This window comes from Lithobates pipiens, unplaced genomic scaffold (assembly GCF_037356315.1).
Source record: "Lithobates pipiens isolate NorthernLeopardFrog02 unplaced genomic scaffold, aLitPip1_a1.2 Scaffold_22, whole genome shotgun sequence".
In the NCBI taxonomy this organism is placed as follows: Eukaryota; Metazoa; Chordata; class Amphibia; order Anura; family Ranidae; genus Lithobates; species Lithobates pipiens.
The window spans coordinates 162,735,539-162,754,238 of record NW_027507784.1 but is presented as its reverse complement, the minus strand read 5'-3'; positions in this window follow the sequence as shown (position 1 = coordinate 162,754,238).

Sequence of the window (18,700 nt, the reverse complement as noted above, 5' to 3'; positions counted from 1 at the left end):
GGAGACCATAGTTTCTGGTAAGCTAATCAATGTATGCCTGCATATTTATAATACATGGTGTGTTTTTTTTTTTAGGTGATGTGGAAGAAGAATCACATTTTACCAGTGAAAGTGCCCAGATCCTCATTGGGGAGATAATGGGGTGCAATCGCGATTTAGAGAATATACAGAAAAACATCAATGATGTTCAACAAAAAGTGAAGAATATCATTGATGTTTTGGGGAGAGTCTGAAACACCCCAAGCTAGCTAGCATCATTTTTAAATTTTTAAAAACACTTTTATATTTTTATAAAAGCCAAATTTGGAAGATGCACACCGTGTGTAAACATGTGCTATCTCCCATCATGGGAGATCAATGTACCTGTTTTGTGGGTGCAACCCCTTCCTTGCTACTAAAGTGGCTGAGATGAAGGGGTTGCACCCCCAAAACACGTACATTAATACCCCATGATGGGAGATAGCACATGTTGACATTAGGCATGGGAACAGGAGGAAACTGGCCACTTTATTGTTCTCAGTTTGTGTGCATCTTCCAAATTTGGCTTTTCCAGGGGTGACACCCCATCCGATTAAGGCAATATCAGCACAGTTTGTACATACTCGTGTCTGATATTGTCTTCAGTTTTCAAAGTTGAACTTTGTGAGTTCGGTGTGCTGTATGTTATGCTTTGATACATGCCTGTTTACTCAAAAACACCAAGTTATAAAAATGTTACCCAAAATAATGTTATATACACCAAATATGTTGGTTTGTTGTAAAACCCTTTTCTAAACGCACATGTGAATGTGCTTTGATTAAAAAGTAAAATTTTCAGCAATACGTGGCTTCCTTTTCAATGTGCAAAAGTTGTTGTTTTCTGTGCCAATGGGTGTTATTTACTAAAGGCAAATCCACTTTGCACTCCAAGTGCAGTTTCAGGTGCACTTTTGCAGTGCACTTGTAGTGCATAGTGGATTTGCCTTTAGTAAATAGCACCCACAGTGATGTTTAAATTTCCCCAATCACGCCATTTTCATGACCCCACATATTTCTGCCATGGTACTGAAAATGAGCAATATTTTTGTCAGTAATGCACTACATACATTATCAACAAAAACAAGGTGTGTGTGTGTGTAGCAGACCCACAACATAATAAGATTATCTGAAGAAGAGACTGTCGCCTCATCTTGCTCAGAACTTGGGTTTGCACTGTTGTAGAAAAAGGGCCAAAAAAAACACCAAAAAAAACCTAGAAGACACCTAAAACAAAGCCAAGCAGTAAATGAAAACAATGATTATTGCAGTTTCAAAGAAAAATGTATTTAAAAAATGCCTCTTAGACATTGTCTGGCATATCAATGGCCCCCCTACCCACAAAGTACTCCGTGTCTTGGTTTCTGACCTTGTGGGTGCTTTGGGGGGGGGGGGGGGCAAGCCAGGACAAGCAGCTTCAAGGGCCGTGAGGTTGACATTTTCTGGCAAGTCTGCATCAGGGCCAACTGAGACCACATAGTTTGCTGAATGTTTTTTCAAAATATTGTGCAGAACGCAGCAGGCAAGCACAATTTGATTTAGTTTATATTCTGCCATGTGGGAGGCCACAGTCTGCCATTCCTGTGGCGTTGAAGGAAACTTTGGAGTGAAACAAGAAAAAAAAAATGTAATTTTGCACATCAACATTGCAAGCAGATTAGACACAAACATTTTTGCACAATATCAGAATAACATTTTGAGAAATTTGTATTTAAAGCCTAAAGTATGAGGTCCCCTTATCAGATTCATCACCCCCCCCATCCCCCCACCTGATGGACCATTTCAAAAAATGAGGGGGGAGGATGTTTTGGACAGGTAACCCTCTTCACTTCTGAATGCATAAATAATGTGTGATACTTTGGCCAGCCCCTCCTTACGTACACTATTGGCAGCCCACCAGACAGGTAAGAAGTGTCATAATGCAAAGAAAAGGAACAAAATGGAAGTACATTTTGACATTCTGCTATTACCTATCAAGATAATAATAGGAGCAAAAAATGTTTTAAACTGTAGCATTTGAAAGCATTGAGGCAGGCCCTTGCACTACATGCTTTGGTGAATTCATCCATAAATCTGACCAGAAAAAGGTAGTTATAGTGTGTATTGGGTTTGGCAAAGTCAGCAGATAGAGGATTGCTATCAGCTGACCTAGCAGTTGGGGGGAGGGGGGTTCCTAATGAGTTTGGCCCAACCCAAAAAAAAAACCTCTAGCACTCGGCATGAATTTAAACACACACATAACATTTGTACACATTTTAGGGGGTGTTTAGGGGAAGCAATACTATGGAGCTGACAAAATACATTGCTAAGTGATTAGGCTATAGGTTTATGGCCCCAGAAGAGCATGCTGGGGAAGTTAGTGAAGGCAAATATGCATGAAGGACAAAAAAGGAACTTGAAAAGCTTCCAGCATGCATGAGGACAAAGGTGCACAGCATATCAATTAGAGCATATTGCAATCATGGTAATTAGGGAATGAGGAAAGAAATACAACACATTAGCAAACATTAAATACATAGAATGTGATGTTAAAGGAGAAAACTTACCTTCATATAGTCCTTCTGCAGGACCTGAATGATGGCAGAACAGGTCTCTGGAATAATGATTCCCAGAGCCTGGGGGGAGATGCCTGTCAAGAATTTGAGGTCCTGAAGACTTCTCCCTGTCACCAAGTAGCACAACGTGGCGATGAGCCTCTGCTCTGGAGTGATTGCTTGCCGCATGCAGGTATCCTGCCTGCTGATATAAGGGGACAGCAAAGCCAGCAGATGGTGAAAAACGGAGCCTGTCATCCAGAGATAATTCCTGAAATCTTCAGGATTATTCTCCCGGATCTCACGAAGCAAAGGCATGTGCGAGAACTGGTCATGCTGGAGTAACCAATTCTTGGTCCACGAACTCCTCCTTGCCCTGTTCATGGACCGGGCTTGTGTCAAAGCTAAAAGCTCAACAACAAGCCCCTGCACAGCACGAACTCTACGATGAGTACATACACGAAACATGGCTTGAAAACGGTCGGCTGGTCAGAACGGACAACAGAAAGCACCGATAAACAGCAAGGCTTGAAAGAACGAACTGAAAACCAGAAACGAGCAGACAATAAGCAATGAAGATCAAAGCATACTATACCAAGATATAGTCCACAATGACCAACAAATGCTAACTGACTACACGCAATGATAAGCAGATACGCACCGACAAGCACTAACTGAAGAGCAGTAGGCAATCTGAAGCACAAATCTGAAAAGCGTGAATGGTCTCTAACCAAACTTCTACTAACATGTGATAAACACGAGATCAGCAGAAGGAGCCCAAAGGGTGCCGGACGTGGTGCTGAACTTCCCTTTTCTAGTCCCGTCGTACGCGGCTTACGTCACTGCGTCCTTTGCAACTGGAAATTCCGACAACTTAGTACGACTGTGTGTATGCAACACCACTTCCGGACCACTTCCTCACTAAATCCGTCAGAATTTATCCGACGGATTTGGTTGTCGTAATGTCCGACCGTGTGTACAAGGGCTAAGAGTGCTACTGTAGTGTAAATCTCTGAATATACCTGTCTGTGGTGACAGTGGTGTTTATTTACTAAAACTGGAGAGTGCAAAATCTGGTAGAGCTCTGCATAGAAAACAATCAGCTTCCATTTTTTTATGTCAAAGCTTAATTGAAGTTAGCTGATTGGCTACCATGAACAGCTGCACCAGATTTTGCAATCTCCAGTTTTAGTAAATCAACTCCACTGTGTGTTAAAAACGTTTAATCTAAAATCATAATTTCTATCATAAACATTGGAAATGTTTCCTACTTCTCGGTAGGTGGTGGCAGTTAAAAGGGTTATTTGCTTAGTTGCCTAAACCCATTATAAATTGCTCTCAGCCTGTTGGCACTTAGAATCGAGTCCAGCAAGCTGCAAAATCTGTGTGCACAGAGAGGCTGAGAGTGTCATTTTTGTGTATCAGTGACAGTGGGGTGTGAGATGGTCCAGTCATTTGTCACAAGTTGGTGAAAATGTAAGTTGTTTCATCTGTATTTTTCATAATCAGTACCATCTGTGTTCCTTCGGGAAGGGAAAAGGCCAGTAAATTTTACATATTTACCACTTCCCACCTTCCCTGCTCTCTATTCTGAATCTGGTCCTCCTTTACTTGCAGCAGCTGTATATGGTCTGGCGGAAGGGAGAGGACGAGGGTAAGCAATGGAAAGGGGTGGTTGTACTGAGAGCAGTGGGGGGCTCTGGGTGAAGATACACAAACTGATTTCACTGAAAAATGAGGGAGAGAAGTAGATGCCACCTGCAGGGGGATTGAAGACTTACACCCAAAGCTAAAAAAGCTATAAATAATAAGAAAAGAGCTTTTAAAAAATATAAAAAGGAAGGAACACTATCATCATTTAAATGTTACAAATAATATAACAGAATATGAAAAAAGGAAATAAAGGGCGCAAAAATTAAAAACGAACTACAGATTGCAAAAGATATTAGAACAAACCTCCAAAAATTCTTAAAATATATTAATAGGAAAAAGGTCAGGCCTGAGCATGTAGGCCCCTTACAAAATAATCTAGAGTGGGTGACTGGGGGCAAAGAGGAGGCCTATTTATTAAATACTTTCTTCAGCTCTGTGTATACACTGGAGCATGGGGGAATTCATGGCCATAATAGGGGTGATATTGACAGAGCTCAAAATGAACCACTAGGGCTCAAAATTGATAAGGTCCATAAATATTTAGACAGAATAAAGGTGAATAAAGCACCTGGGCTGGATGGCATACACTCACAGATTCTAAAGGAAATGAGCTCTGTCATTTCAAAGCCATTGTTTCTAATTTTTAGTTACTCTTTAATGACTGGAATATTACCACTGAATTGACATAAGACCAATGTGGTGCCTTTATTTAAAAAGGTATCAAAGTCTTTACCAAGTAACTATAGACCCGTTCGTTTAACTTCTATAGTTGGGAAGATATTGGAGAGTTTAATAAAAGACCACATCGATGAGTTCTTGCTGGAAAAAAATATTCTAAGTAACAGACAGCATGGATTCAAGAAAGACAGAAGTTGTCAGACAAATCTGATTTCTTTTTATAAGGAGGTGAGCAAAACCTTGGACAAAGAAATGGCTGTGGACATAGTATGTTTAGATTTTGCCAAGCATTTGACATAGTTCCCCACACCCAGCTAATGTGTAAGGTAAAGTCCACAATCTTGGAAAGATCCGTTTGTAAATAGACGAAATTTAGAGAATAGTGGTTAATGATTCATACTCTCAATGGTCTAATGTTATCAGTGGAGTACCCTAAGGTTCAGTGTTGGGATCCTTACTTTATATGGTCTGGGATTAAATGTACCATGTCAGTGTTTGCTGATGACACCAAGCTATGCAGTACAATAACATCCTTACAGAATTTCTCCAACTTACAATGCTCTTTAACCACTTAACAACCGGCTCATAGCCGAATGACGGCTACAGGGCGGTTGTTTAACTCTGGGAGGCCGTCAGAATTCCGCTCTCACGCGCCCCCTGGGGTGCGCACCCGAGAGCATCCATGACCATCGCGGATCACGGTAAACGGCCGCTCATCGCGGTCGTTTACCACGTGATCGCTCCGTCATGTTATGACGCCGGTTCCTCCCTCCCCCTCTCTTTACCAATCGGAACAGCGGAGGGGGAAGAGATCGGTGTCAGCAGCGATGTGGGCTGCATCTGCAGTGCCCACATCGCTGCTCACCGAAATTTAACCCCTCAATTCCCTGCCAATACTCTGCATTACTCTGCAATACTCTGCAATACTCTGCAATACTCTGCATTACTGGGAAATACTCTGCATTACTCTGCAATACTCTGCAATACTCTGCATTACTCTGCAATACTCTGCATTACTCTGCATTACTCTGCATTACTCTGCATTACTCTGCAATACTGTGCAATACTGTGCAATACTCTGCATTACTCTGCATTACTCTGCAATACCCTGCAACACTCTGCAATACCCTGCAACACTGCAATACCCTGCAACACTCTGCAATGCTCTGCAACACCCGCCAATACCCTGCAACACTCTGCAACACCCGCCAATACCCTGCAACACTCTGCAATGCTCTGTAACACCCTCCAATACCCTGCAACACTCTACAACACCCGCCAATACCCTGCAACACTCTGCAACACTCTACAATGCTCTGCAACACCCACCAATACCCTGCAACACTCTGCAACACCCGCCAATACCCTGCAACACTCTGCAACACCCGCCAATACCCTGCAACACTCTACAACACCCGCCAATACCCTGCAACACTCTGCAACACTCTACAATGCTCTGCAACACCCGCCAATACCCTGCAACACTCTGCAACACCCGCCAATACCCTGCAACACTCTGCAACACCCGCCAATACCCTGCAACACTCTGCAACACCCGCCAATACCCTGCAACACTCTGCAATGCTCTGCAACACCCGCAAATACCCTGCAACACTCTGCAATGCTTTGCAACACCCGCCAATACCCTGCAACACTCTGCAATGCTCTGCAACACCCGCCAATATCCTGCAATGCTCTGCAACGCAATACTCTGCAACGCCATACTCTGAGATACCCAGCCATAGTCAGTGATACCCTGCAATACCCAGCCATAGTCACCCCCCCTCCCGCCGCCCTCCGGTGCTTCTACCGACTCGCCAATACGATCAAAGCCAGAATCTTTTCTTTTTTTTTTCAGGCTTCCCAGCTTAGAGGTGAGATGCGGGGTCTTATTGACCCCATATCTCACTGTAAAGAGGACCTGTCATGCCATATTCCTATTACAAGGGATGTTTACATTCCTTGTAATAGGAATAAAAGTGATTAAAAAATTTATTTTTGGGGAAAAAAATTTCAAACTAAAATAAATAAAGTAAAATGAACAATAAAAAAAAATGTTTTTTTTTAAAAGCGCCCCTGTCCCCATGTGCTCGCATACAGAAGCGAACGCATATGTAAGTCCCGCCCACATATGAAAACGGTGTTCAAACCACACATGTGAGGTATCGCTGCGAACGTTAGAGCGAGAGCAATAATTCTAGCCCTAGACCTCCTCTGTAACTCAAAACATATAACCAGTAAAAAAAAAATGAAATCGTCGCCTATGGGGATTTTTAAGTAGCGACGTTTGGCGCCATTCCATGAGCGTGTGCAATTTTGAAGAGTGACATGTTAGGTACCTATTTACTCAGCGTAACTTCATCTTTCACATTATGGAAAAGTTGGGCTAACTTTACTGTGTTTTTTATTTTTTAAGCACAAAACTGTTTTTTTTTTCCAAAAAAAAGCATTCGAAAAATTACTGCGCAAATACCCTGCGAGATAAAAAGTTGCAATGACCACCATTGTATTCTCCAGGGTGTTTGCTAAAAAAACATATATAATGTTTTGGGATTCTATGTAATTTTGTGATGATTTTTACATGTAGGAGAGAAATGTCAGAATTGTCCTGGGTGCTCCAGAACGCCTGATGGTGCTCCCTGCATGTTGGGCCTCTGTATGTGGCCACACTGTGTAAAAGTCTCACACATGTGGTATCGCCGTACTCGGGAGTAATAGCAGAATGTGTTTTGGGGTGTCATTTGTGGTATGCATATGCTGTGTGTGAGAAATAAATTGATAATATGACAATTTTGTGAAAAAATAAAAAAGTAAAAAAAATCTTAATTTTGCAAAGAATTGTGGGAAAAAATTACAACTTCAAAAAACTCATCATGCCTCTTACTAAATACCTTGGAATGTCTTCTTTCCAAAAAGGGGTCATTTGGGGGGTATTTGTTCTGGCATGTTAGGGTCTCAAGAATTGAAATAGGCCGTCAGTACTTCAGGTGTGATCAATTTTCAGATATTGGCACCATAGCTTGTGGACGCTATAACTTTCACAAAGACCAAATAATATCCACCAATTTGTACTTATTTTTACCAAAGATATGTTGTAGTATAAATTTTGGCCAAAATTTATGAAGAAAAAATTACTAATCTGTTAAATTTTATAACAGAAACAAAGAAAAATTCATTTTTTTACAGAATTTTCTGTATTTTTTCTTTTATAGCACAAAAAATAAAAAACCGAGCAGTGATTAAATACCACCAAAAGAAAGCTCAATTTGTGTGAAAAAAAGAACAAACATTTCATATAGGTCCAGTGTTGCCTGACTGAGTAATTGTCATTCAAAATGTAAGAGCACCGAAAGCTGAAAATTGGTCTGGTTATTAAGGGTGTTTAAAATGGAAGTAAACCCTTCCAAACAACTTTGACCTACAGGTAAGCCTAGATTAAGGCTTACCTGTAGGTCCAAGTAATATCTCCTAAACCTATATGGTTTAGGAGATATTTGCCCGAAAATGGGCACCGCTGTCTACGGCGCATGCGCCGTAGACAGCGGCGCGCAGGCGCACTAAATGCGGCAAGTCCAAGAATGGATTTGCCAAATTTGTCGACTCCCGTGCGCATGCGCGGGAGTGACGTCATCGCGGCTCCGCCGAATGGCAGCGTCGGAGCTCCGAGACGCGACTCCCGTGCGCATGCGCGGGAGTGACGTCATCGCGGCTTCTCCGCTGTCATTCGTCGGAGCTGCGAGAGACGCCACAACCAAGATGGATGCGGCGGACTACAGGTGACAGCGGCGACTTCGCTGGCTCCTGTGTCAGGTAAGTGACACATAATGAGCTACTATGCGATGCATAGTAGTCCATTATGCTTTACCTTTGCAGGGAAAAAAAGAGGAAGTAAACCCATCAGGGTTTACTTCCTCTTTAAGTGCCCAGTGGTCAAGTGGTTAATTGGGCAACTGTGTGGGAAATGAGGTTTAATGTTGATAAATGTAAAGCTATGCAATTGGGGGCTAAAAACATGCATAATATATACTAGGAGGAGAACAGCTGGGGGAGTCAATGGTGGAGAAGGATCTGGGTGTTTTGGTAGATCATAAGCTTAATAATAGCATGCAATGTCAAGCGGCGGTTTCCAAAGCAAGCAAAATCCTTTCTCATATTAAGAGAGGTATGGCCTGCAGAGAGATAGCATTTTGCTCCTGTACAAATCATTAGTAAGACCTCATCTGGAATATGCAGTTCAGTTTTGGCCACCAGTTCATAAGAAGGATATCGGGGAACTGGACAAAGTTCAGAAAAAGGCAAGAAAACTGATAAGAGGCATGGAGGAGCTCAGCTATGAGGAACAATTAGCTGAACTGTATTTATTCTCTCTTGAGCAGAGGCGATTGGGGTGGGGGGGAGTCTCCCTAAAGAGCTGGTTCTGGCCAACTCAGTTGTTCTTTTTTTAAGAAAGGCCTGGATTATTTCCTATATGTACATAATATAACTGGATACAAATATTTAGAGGTAAAGTTGATCCAGGGAATATCCGATTGCCTCTCAGGGGATCAGAAAGGATTTTTTTTTCCCCTGCTGGAGCAAATTGGATCATGTTTTATTTGGGTTTGTTTTGCCTTCCTCTGGATTAGCTATGGGTATAGGATTGTATATATAGGATTGTATATACAGTGCCTTGAAAAAGTATTCATAACCCTTGAAATTTTCCACATTTTGTCATGTTACAACCAAAAACGTAAATGTGTTTTATTGGGGTTTTATGTGATAGACCAACACAAAGTGGCACATAATTGTGAAGTGAAAGGAAAATGATAAATAATTTTCAAATTTTTGGAAATTTTATGAAAAGCGTGGCATGCATTTGTATTCAGCCAACTTTACTCTGATAACCCTAACTAAAATCTAGTGGAACTAATTGCCTTCAGAAGTCACCTAATTGGTAAACAGAGTCCACCTGTGTGTAATTTAATCTCAATATAACTACAACAGTTCTGTGAAGCCCTCAGAGGTTTGTTAGAGAACCTCAGTGAACAAACAGTATCATGAAGGCCAAGAAACACAGCAGGTCTGGGATAAAGTTATGGAGACATTTAAAGCAAGGTTAGGTTATAACAAAATCCCAAGCTTTGAACATCTCACTGAGCACTGTTCAATACATCATCCAAAAATGGAAAGAGTATGACACAACTGCATACCTAACAAGACATGGCCGTCCACCTAAACTGAAAGGCTGGGCAAGGAGAGCATTTAACAGGGAAGCAGCCATCAGGCCCATGGTAAGTCCCATTTGCAGTTAGCGAGAAGCCATATGGAGGACACAGCAAACATGTGGAAGAAGGTGCTCTGGTCAAATGAGACCAAAATTCAACTTTGGCTGAAAACTAACACTACACATCACCCTGAACACACCATCTCCACTGTAAAACATAGTGGTGGCTGTATCATGTTGTGGGGATGCTTTTCTTCAGCAGGAAAAAGGAAGCTGGTCAGGGTTGATGGGAAGATGGATAGAGCCAAATACAGGGCAATCTTAAAAGAAAACCTGTTAAAGTCTGCAAAAGACTTGAGACTGGGGTGAAGGTGCACCTTCCAGCAGGACAACGGCCCTAAACATACAGCCAGAGCTATGATGGAATGGTTTAGATCAAATATATGCATGTGTTAGAATGGCCCAATCAAATGGCCCACCTTTTGCAGCTATAACAGCTTCAACACTTCTGGGAAGGCTGTCCACAAAGTTTTGGAGTGTGTCCATGGGAACATTTGACCATTTTTCCAGAACAGGGATATGCAATTAGTGGACCTCCAGCCGTTGCAAAACTACAATCCCATCATGCCTCTGCCTCTGGGTGTCATGCTTGTGGCTGTCAAAGTCTTGCTATGCCCCATGGGAGTTGTAGTTCTGCAACAGCTGGAAGTCCGCTAATTGCATATCGCTGTTCTAGAAGCACATTTGTAAAGTCAGGCACTGATATGGATGAGAAGGCCTGGCTTGCAGTCTCCACTTTAATTCACCTCAAAAGTGTTCTATCAGGTCGAGGTCAAGACTCTGTGCAGACCAGTCAAGTTCCTCCACCCCAAACTCACTCATCCATGTCTTTATGGACCTTGCTTTTGGCACTGGTGCGCAATCATGCTGGAACAGCAAGAGGCCACCCCCAAACTGTGCCCACAAAATTGGGAACATGAAATTATCCAAAATGTCTTTGTATGCTGATGCCTTAAGAGTTCCCTTCACTGGAACTAAGGGGCCAAGCCCAACCCCTGAAAAACAACCCCACACCATAATCCCCCCTCCGCCAAATGACTTGGACAGTACACAAAGCAACATCCATAAAGATATGGATGAGTGAGTTTGGTGTGGAGGAACTTGACTGGCCTGCACAGAGTCCTGACCTTAACCCGATAGAACACTCACAGTCTCACCGGAAACTGTGAGCCAGGCCTTCTCGTCCACATCATGCTTGACCTTACAAATGCGCTTCTGGAAGAATGGTCAAACATTCCCATAGACACATTCCTAAACCTTGTGGACAGCCTTCCCAGAAAGGTTGATGCTGTTATAGCTGCAAAGGCTGGGCCAACTCAATATTGAACCCTACGGACTAAGCCTGGGATGCCATTAAAGTTCATGTGTGTGTAAAGGCAGGCATCCTATATAATATAGTGTAACTATATAATTATATAATATAGTGTATACATGTGTGTATATATAAAATTGTAATTAAAAAACTATTTTATTGGTTGAACTAGATGGTCTTTTTTCAGCCAGACTAACTGTGGGGTTGATTTGCTAAAGGCAAATCCACTTTGCACTACAGATGCACTGCAAGTGTACTTGGAAGTGCAGTCGCTCTTTAGATCTGAGGGGAAGGTCTGAAATGAGGGTAAGCTCTGTTGATTTTATCATCTAATTATGTAGAAGAAAAAAAATCTGTTTTTTTTAATCCTTGCATGTCGCCCTCAGATCTACAGTGACTGCAATTCCAAGTGCACTTGTAGTGCAAAGTGGATTTGCCTTTAGTAAATAAACCCCTATGTGTTATTGGAGCAGGGGGGTTAGTGGAGCAAAGTGTCAGAACTGGCACTGGGCTCTGGGATTCAGCCTGGAATGCTAGAACCACTGTCAGTTCTTTATTGTTTTCTGTAATTCTGTTGCAGATTTTCCCTTGTTTACTGTCTGGTAAAAAGTTGTGACCAGACCAGAAATGAGGGACAATCTAACAGAGCCATGAATAACAGTAAAACCTAAAAATGGTTTTAACTATTCCCCACTCTATTAAAAAACTAAACTAAATTATAGCTTTGGTTACAGATACACTTTAAAGTTGGCTTAAACCCATTGATTTAAATGATTGATAGATTTCCTGATTTAATTGATTAAAACAGTCACATTTAAGGCATGAATGAGTGTAACACTACTCAGACTGTGGATAAAGATTGCCTCGTGGGTGCTAGCCCCCGGCTCACCACTATCAATAGTAATTGAAGAAAAAGAAGATTGGTTGTGCACTATGGAAGGAAGAACTTCTGTAGAATAGTTACCGTATTTATCAGCATATAACACACGCCGGCGTATAACACGCACCCTAAGTTTAGGAGGGAATTTTAAGGAAAAAAACTTTTAGGAGGGAAATTTAAGGGAAAAAAAACTTACATTTAAATGCCCATCAATGCAGCCTTATCAGTGTCCATCTGAAGCCTTGTCAGTGTCATTTGCAGCCTTGTCATGCAGCCTGTCCATCATTGCAGCCTTGTCATGCAGCCTGTCCATCATTGCAGCCTTGTCATTGCAGCCTTGTCATGCAGCCTGTCCGTCATGCAGCCTGTCCGTCATGCAGCCTGTCTGTCATGCAGCCTGTCCGTCATGCAGCCTGTCCATTATTAAAGCCTTGTCACGCAGCCTGTCCGTCATGCAGCCTGTCCGTCATTGCAGCCTTGTGCATCGTTGTCCCCTCAGTGATAATGTCAGCTTTTATTTTTAAAAATGGCGCCGCCGAGATGTCCTGTGTATCTCGGCTGCGCCCAGTAGTTCTCGGCGACTTTTGGCCGTCTTTGGCCGTACTCTGCGGCTTTTGGCCGCCTTCGGATGTACTCAGCTTTCAGCCGCCTTCGGCCGTACTCGGCTTTCGGCTGCCTTCGGCCGTACTCGGCAGCTTTCAGCTGCTCTCGGCCTTTCTCACGGTTTTCCAAAAGCCGCCGAGAGGGGCCGAAGGTGGCCGAAAGCCACCGAGAAGGGCCAAAATCGGCCGAAAGCCACCGAGAAGGGCCCAAGGCGGCCGAAAGCCACAAGAAGGGCCGAAGGCGACTGAAAGCCGCCCAGAGCCCAAAAATCACGCAGAAATCACGGAGGATCGGTATATAACACGCACCGCGATTTTCCCCTGATTTTAAGGGGAAAAAAGTGCATGTTATACGCCGATAAATACGGTACTTTATTGTCACGGTGCCAAAGGACATAGACAGGATGTTACAGGAACAATGGTAGACAGTTTCACATGGATAACTCATGCTTGTTCACAGCTGTGAACAAGCAAGAGTTATCCGTGTGAAACTGGTCTACCAATGTTCCTGTATTGTCCTGTCTATGTCCTTTGGCACCTTAACAATAAAGTAATTATTCTACAGAAGTTCTTCCTTCCATGGTGTGCGACCAATCTTCTTTTCCTTCAATTACATTTAAGGCATGCTGAGAATGGCATATCTCACAGTTGCTTGTCCTTTTAACCTAACACTTAGGCCATCGAATGGCTAGTGTCATAACTGATCACAAGTGCAAAACCATGGCAACTGTAGATCAGACATAGGCTATTATGGCAGCTACCTTGACTGTAAAGGAAAGAAAGCTTTAATTCTGCTTTACAACTAATTAGGTTAGCTAGCAATAACCAAATCAACAGCGTTTTGTTCAACTAAAACCCTGTGTGTTGAAAGTCTGAAAAAATCCAACCTGGCCATTACTTTTCTGCCATATTCAAAAGGTCATCAGTGTCTAAAATGTTAATTTGCAAAATACATTTTTTCTGATGCTCAAAAAAGCATTGCAATTTGCTTTGATTTACAACACATCTTCCAGTAATATCGATAGGCACTCAAAAAGCCTATGGCTGAAGGCTGAGCATTAGAAAATGGTCTAAGGCTTTCCATAAATTATGCAATTTTCTTTCCTTCAACCACAGGTCTATATATCGGCATCAGTACAACCATCATGCCCATTCATGGATTGAAATTCGGCCGATCAAATTTGCAAACCTGGCCTGTTAGTGGGCTCTGAGGACAGGGTTGATGACCACTGCACTACACAGTAGAAGAGGAAAAGGGGAATTCATAAAGGGTATCATAGATTGATATTGCCTGTGCTTGTGGACAATTCATGCACCTGTCAAAGGCAAGTACATGAATCGGTCAGTGCCTGGCACTGTAATCAAAGGGGGAATTGATAATGGGTGTATTACACACCTACCGGCTTTGCACCAAAAGTGTCTGTGCTTGCTGATTCATGTGCAAATCACAAATAGGAATTTGTCCTTGCTAGGCGCTGAGGTTGGAATACTTGCCTGAAATAGGGATAGGTATTTCTAAAGTAGCCTACTGCCAGAACAGTGTTGTAAAGCCTTTATTGAATTCCCTGAATGAATTAAATACTTGTATAGCGCACAATGCGAACTGAATCGCCTCTAGGTGCTGTGGCAAGCTTGGATCATCTGCTAAAAGAGTTTTTTCCTAAAAGCCAGGTGATTTTCTTCCTGGCGGATGTTGATTGGTAGAGCATTCCATAGCCGAGGCCCTTGGACAGCGAATCTCCAATCACCCTTGGATTTATACCGGGCTTTGGGCACGAGGAGGAGGTTTTTGTTGGCTGATCGAAGACTGCGGTTTGGTGTGTATTTTCTCCATTAGGTATTGCGGAGCTTCTCTATGCACGCATTTGTGGGTGAGGCACAGGGTCTTGAACGTGATCCAATTTTTTACGGTTAGCCAATGTAAGCTCCTCAGTGAAGGAGAGATGGATTCCCAGGGTTTTTTTTCCTGTTATCAGCCTTGCCGCCGTGTTTTGGATCAGTTGTAATCGCGCAAGTTGATATTCTGGTAATCCTATGTAAAGAGAGTTTGCATAGTCCAGTCGTGAATTAATGATTGTTTCAACTACCACTGCTTTGTCATTCTTTGGGATAAAAGGGATGAGACTGCGAAGCATGCGCAGCAGATGGTGAGATCGACTGACTACAGATCCTATTTGCGCATCCATTGACATTTGTGCGTCTAAAATAACCCCGAGACTCTTCGCTTTGGTCTTTGGGGAGATAGTCTGCCCAAAGACGGTTGGTGGAGACCAGGAGGTTTTGGTTGCGGGCTTATGATTTGGGTGTAAGATAAGAAGCTCTGTCTTTGATTCGTTCAGCTGGAGGGAATTGGTGGTCATCCAGTCCTCTATTGATTTGAGGCAGTTTTCAAGTTGTTGTTGGTGATCTTTTTTTCCATTGATCCGGAAATAAAGTTGCGTGTCGTCAGCGTAAGAGTGGAAGCAGAGATCTGAGCATCTGATGATTTGAAGGAGTGGGCGAATGTAAATGTTGAAGAGAACGGGTGACAACGGAGAGCCTTGAGGGACTCCGCAGGTGACTGCCCGAGTTTCGGAGAGGAATGTTCCTCCATTGTCCGCATTGAACATACACAGACCGAGCTGCGCATTCTCTTACAGATGTACAGAGGGAAAACACTGCAGGGGTTTCCACTGTCCTGACTACATCTTCACAGGCTGCTGTACAGACTGTGGAAAAAGGTGAGTCTGATCAATTACGTTCGTTGTTGTCTTTGTTTAATTATTTTACTGAATATTTTAAACGTTGTGTTAGCAATATGCCTGTTAATTGAGATTCTTTACTATTACAAGCTTGGAAAGATGTTGCTCAACCTGTTTCACCTGTTGTGGCTTCTGATTTATTGACTTCAGTGGCATCTGTACCAATTATCAATCATGTGTTAGTTCCTTTGATCCCTGAGAAATGCTTCAAAGAAGCATTGGTTTGCGAGATATCGCCTGTCGGTTTTCATCTGCCAGCTTCGATTAAGGATAAAATCTGGAGAGGTGATTACATAGATCTTCTCTCTCTCCTTCCTTCATTTAAAGAGAACCGTTTAGATAAAAAAGAATCTAAAGATGACAAACGCAAGTCTGCGCCTCGTCCTTTTAACAATTGGTTTCAAGCCTTTTGCATCTACGCGAGCGTTATGGGTGAAAAACACCCTGAATTATGTTGTGGCATGTTTCAACATGTCGAGATAATTCTCAAAGCTTTTAAGAATTTTTCTGGACTTGCATGGTTCTATTATGACAAATCATTCCGTCAGAAATTGGCAATACATAAAAATTTGAAATGGGGTTCTAAGGACGTAGGCCTTTGGCTAAATCTTTTGATTCCTAAGAAACAATTGCTTCCTTCTCAATTTTTGCAGCCTGCGCCTTTCCGAAAAGGTCTCTGTTTCGGTTTTAACGAAGGGCAGTGTAAATGGCACAACTCATGTCGTTACAAGCATGAATGTGCCATGTGCTCTGGTGCACATCCGGCTATTTGTTGTTTTAAGAAATTATCTCCTAGTGTTACATCTCATTCGAGGGATAATTTTCATCCTAGCAGTAACTCAGGTGAAACTAGTCGAAATGTTGCCATTTCTTCAAATTTGGCCAGATCGTCGGATGGCGGATCTCATAATTGATGGTTTTTCTAATGGTTTTGATTTGCCAATTTTTGATGGTACTGGTTGCGTATGTCACAATAACCTTCCTTCTGTCGATCGATTTCATAGTGTAGTATCTGAAAAAATATGTAAGGAAGTTCACGAAGATCATGTGGCTGGGCCATTTTTTACTTCGCCTTTTAAAAATTTTAGAGTGTCACCTCTTGGTTTGATACATAAAAAAGATAAAAATAGTTTTTGTTTGATACATCATCTGTCATACCCTTTAGGATCTTCACTGAACGATTGTATTGATCCTATTGAGAGTTCTGTTACGTATTCTTCGTTTGACGATGCGATTTCTAAAATTCGTTTACTCGGTCAGTCCTCTTTGCTAGCTAAAGTTGACATTAAATCAGCTTTTCATTTGATGTCTATTCATCAATTTGCATTCAGCTCACTAAGTTTCTATTTTGATGGTGCTTTTTATTACTATAAAAGCCTTCCCATGGGCTGCTCATTATCTTGTAAATATTTTGAAGCTTTTGCATCTTTTCTCGAATGGACAGTCTCGTATCAAACTAATTCTAATAATGTAATTCATTACTTAGATGATTTTTTATTTATGGGTCCAGCTGATTCTTTGCATTGTCTTTATTTGTTTAGCGAATTCCGTGTGTTGTGTACACGTTTTGGCGTTCCACTGGCAGTGGAAAAAACTGTCTGGCCTACTACCTGTCTTGAATTTTTAGGGATTACTACCGATACTACTTTTGATGGAATGTCGTCTCTCTTCAGAGAAGATCGCTCGGTTGCGAACTTTGGTTTCTTTGTTATATCTAAATGTAAAGTTACGGTTAAAACTTTACAATCGTTGTTAGGCATGCTTGCTTTTGCCACTCATATCATACCTATGGGTCGTGTTTTTTCTAAAAGTCTATACAAAGCCTTAGCTGATTTCAAGTCGCCGTTTTATTTTGTTCGTATTTCCTCCGAGTTAGTCTCTGATCTCTTGGTATGGGACAAATTTTTATCTTCTTATAATGGTCGTTCTATTTGACAATTCCCATTTTGTGATTCATCTTCTATTTCACTGTATACTGATGCAACGGGTTCCATTGGTTATGGCGTATTTTGGAGCGGTCACTGGTCTATGGATTTTTGGCCTACATCCTGGGTTGAGCAGGGTTTTACAAAAAATATTGTCTTACTTGAAATCTTTCCTATTTTGGTGGCCCTTGAACTCTGGGGCAATCAATTTAGGAATTCTCGCATTCTCTTCCATTCGGATAATAAAGGCGGTGAATTTGCTGTCAATTGTTTGAATTCTAAATCTTTTCCAGTATTAGCTGTGTTAAGGAGATTCGTTTTCTATTGTTTAAAATTTAATTTGTGGATTAAAGTCAAATATATTCCAGGGCGATTAATTATATTGCTGATTCTTTATCCTGCTTGCAGCTCGTCAATTTTGCAGTTTGGCACCGGAGGTGGATCTTGTTGGTTGTCCTTGCCCGGAAGCGTTGTGGTTGGTCGTTTGCCCTCCGTGATTTAATCTATCTAAAAATCGTTGGCTCCTTCCACACAGGCGCAATACAACACCACGTGGTCCCTTTGGTGCTCTTTTTTACAGTCTAACCATGTCACTGTGACTCAATTTTCGGGAAGCGTTGGTTTTGGCTTTTGTTGATTTTCTGATGAAGAATTCTTATTCGTATTCTCATCTTGTTAAAGTGTTGGCAGGTGTTTCCTTTTTTAATAAGATGAGGGGTCTGCCTCCATGCAACCATTTCTTTTCTGTTGTCCAAGCCCTTAAAGGATACCGTAAAAAGCATTTTCAAGTTGATGATAGGGTGCCTATTACTTCTAATATTTTGAACCAACTTTTGGTAGCATCATCTACTATTTATTATTCAGATTATGAATCTCTTCTTTTGCAAGTCTCATTTTGCCTTTGTTTTTTCGGTGCGTTTCGCATTTCTGAATTATTATCTAAATCTTCGTCAGCTTTGGGGGGGTCTCTTGATTTTAGATGTTTTTATGAATGTGGATCATGTTAAGATCTTGTTACGATTCAGCAAAACTGACTAGTTGGACAAAGGACGCTGGATTGCAATTCACAAAATGAGTGATTCCCCGCTTTGCGTTTT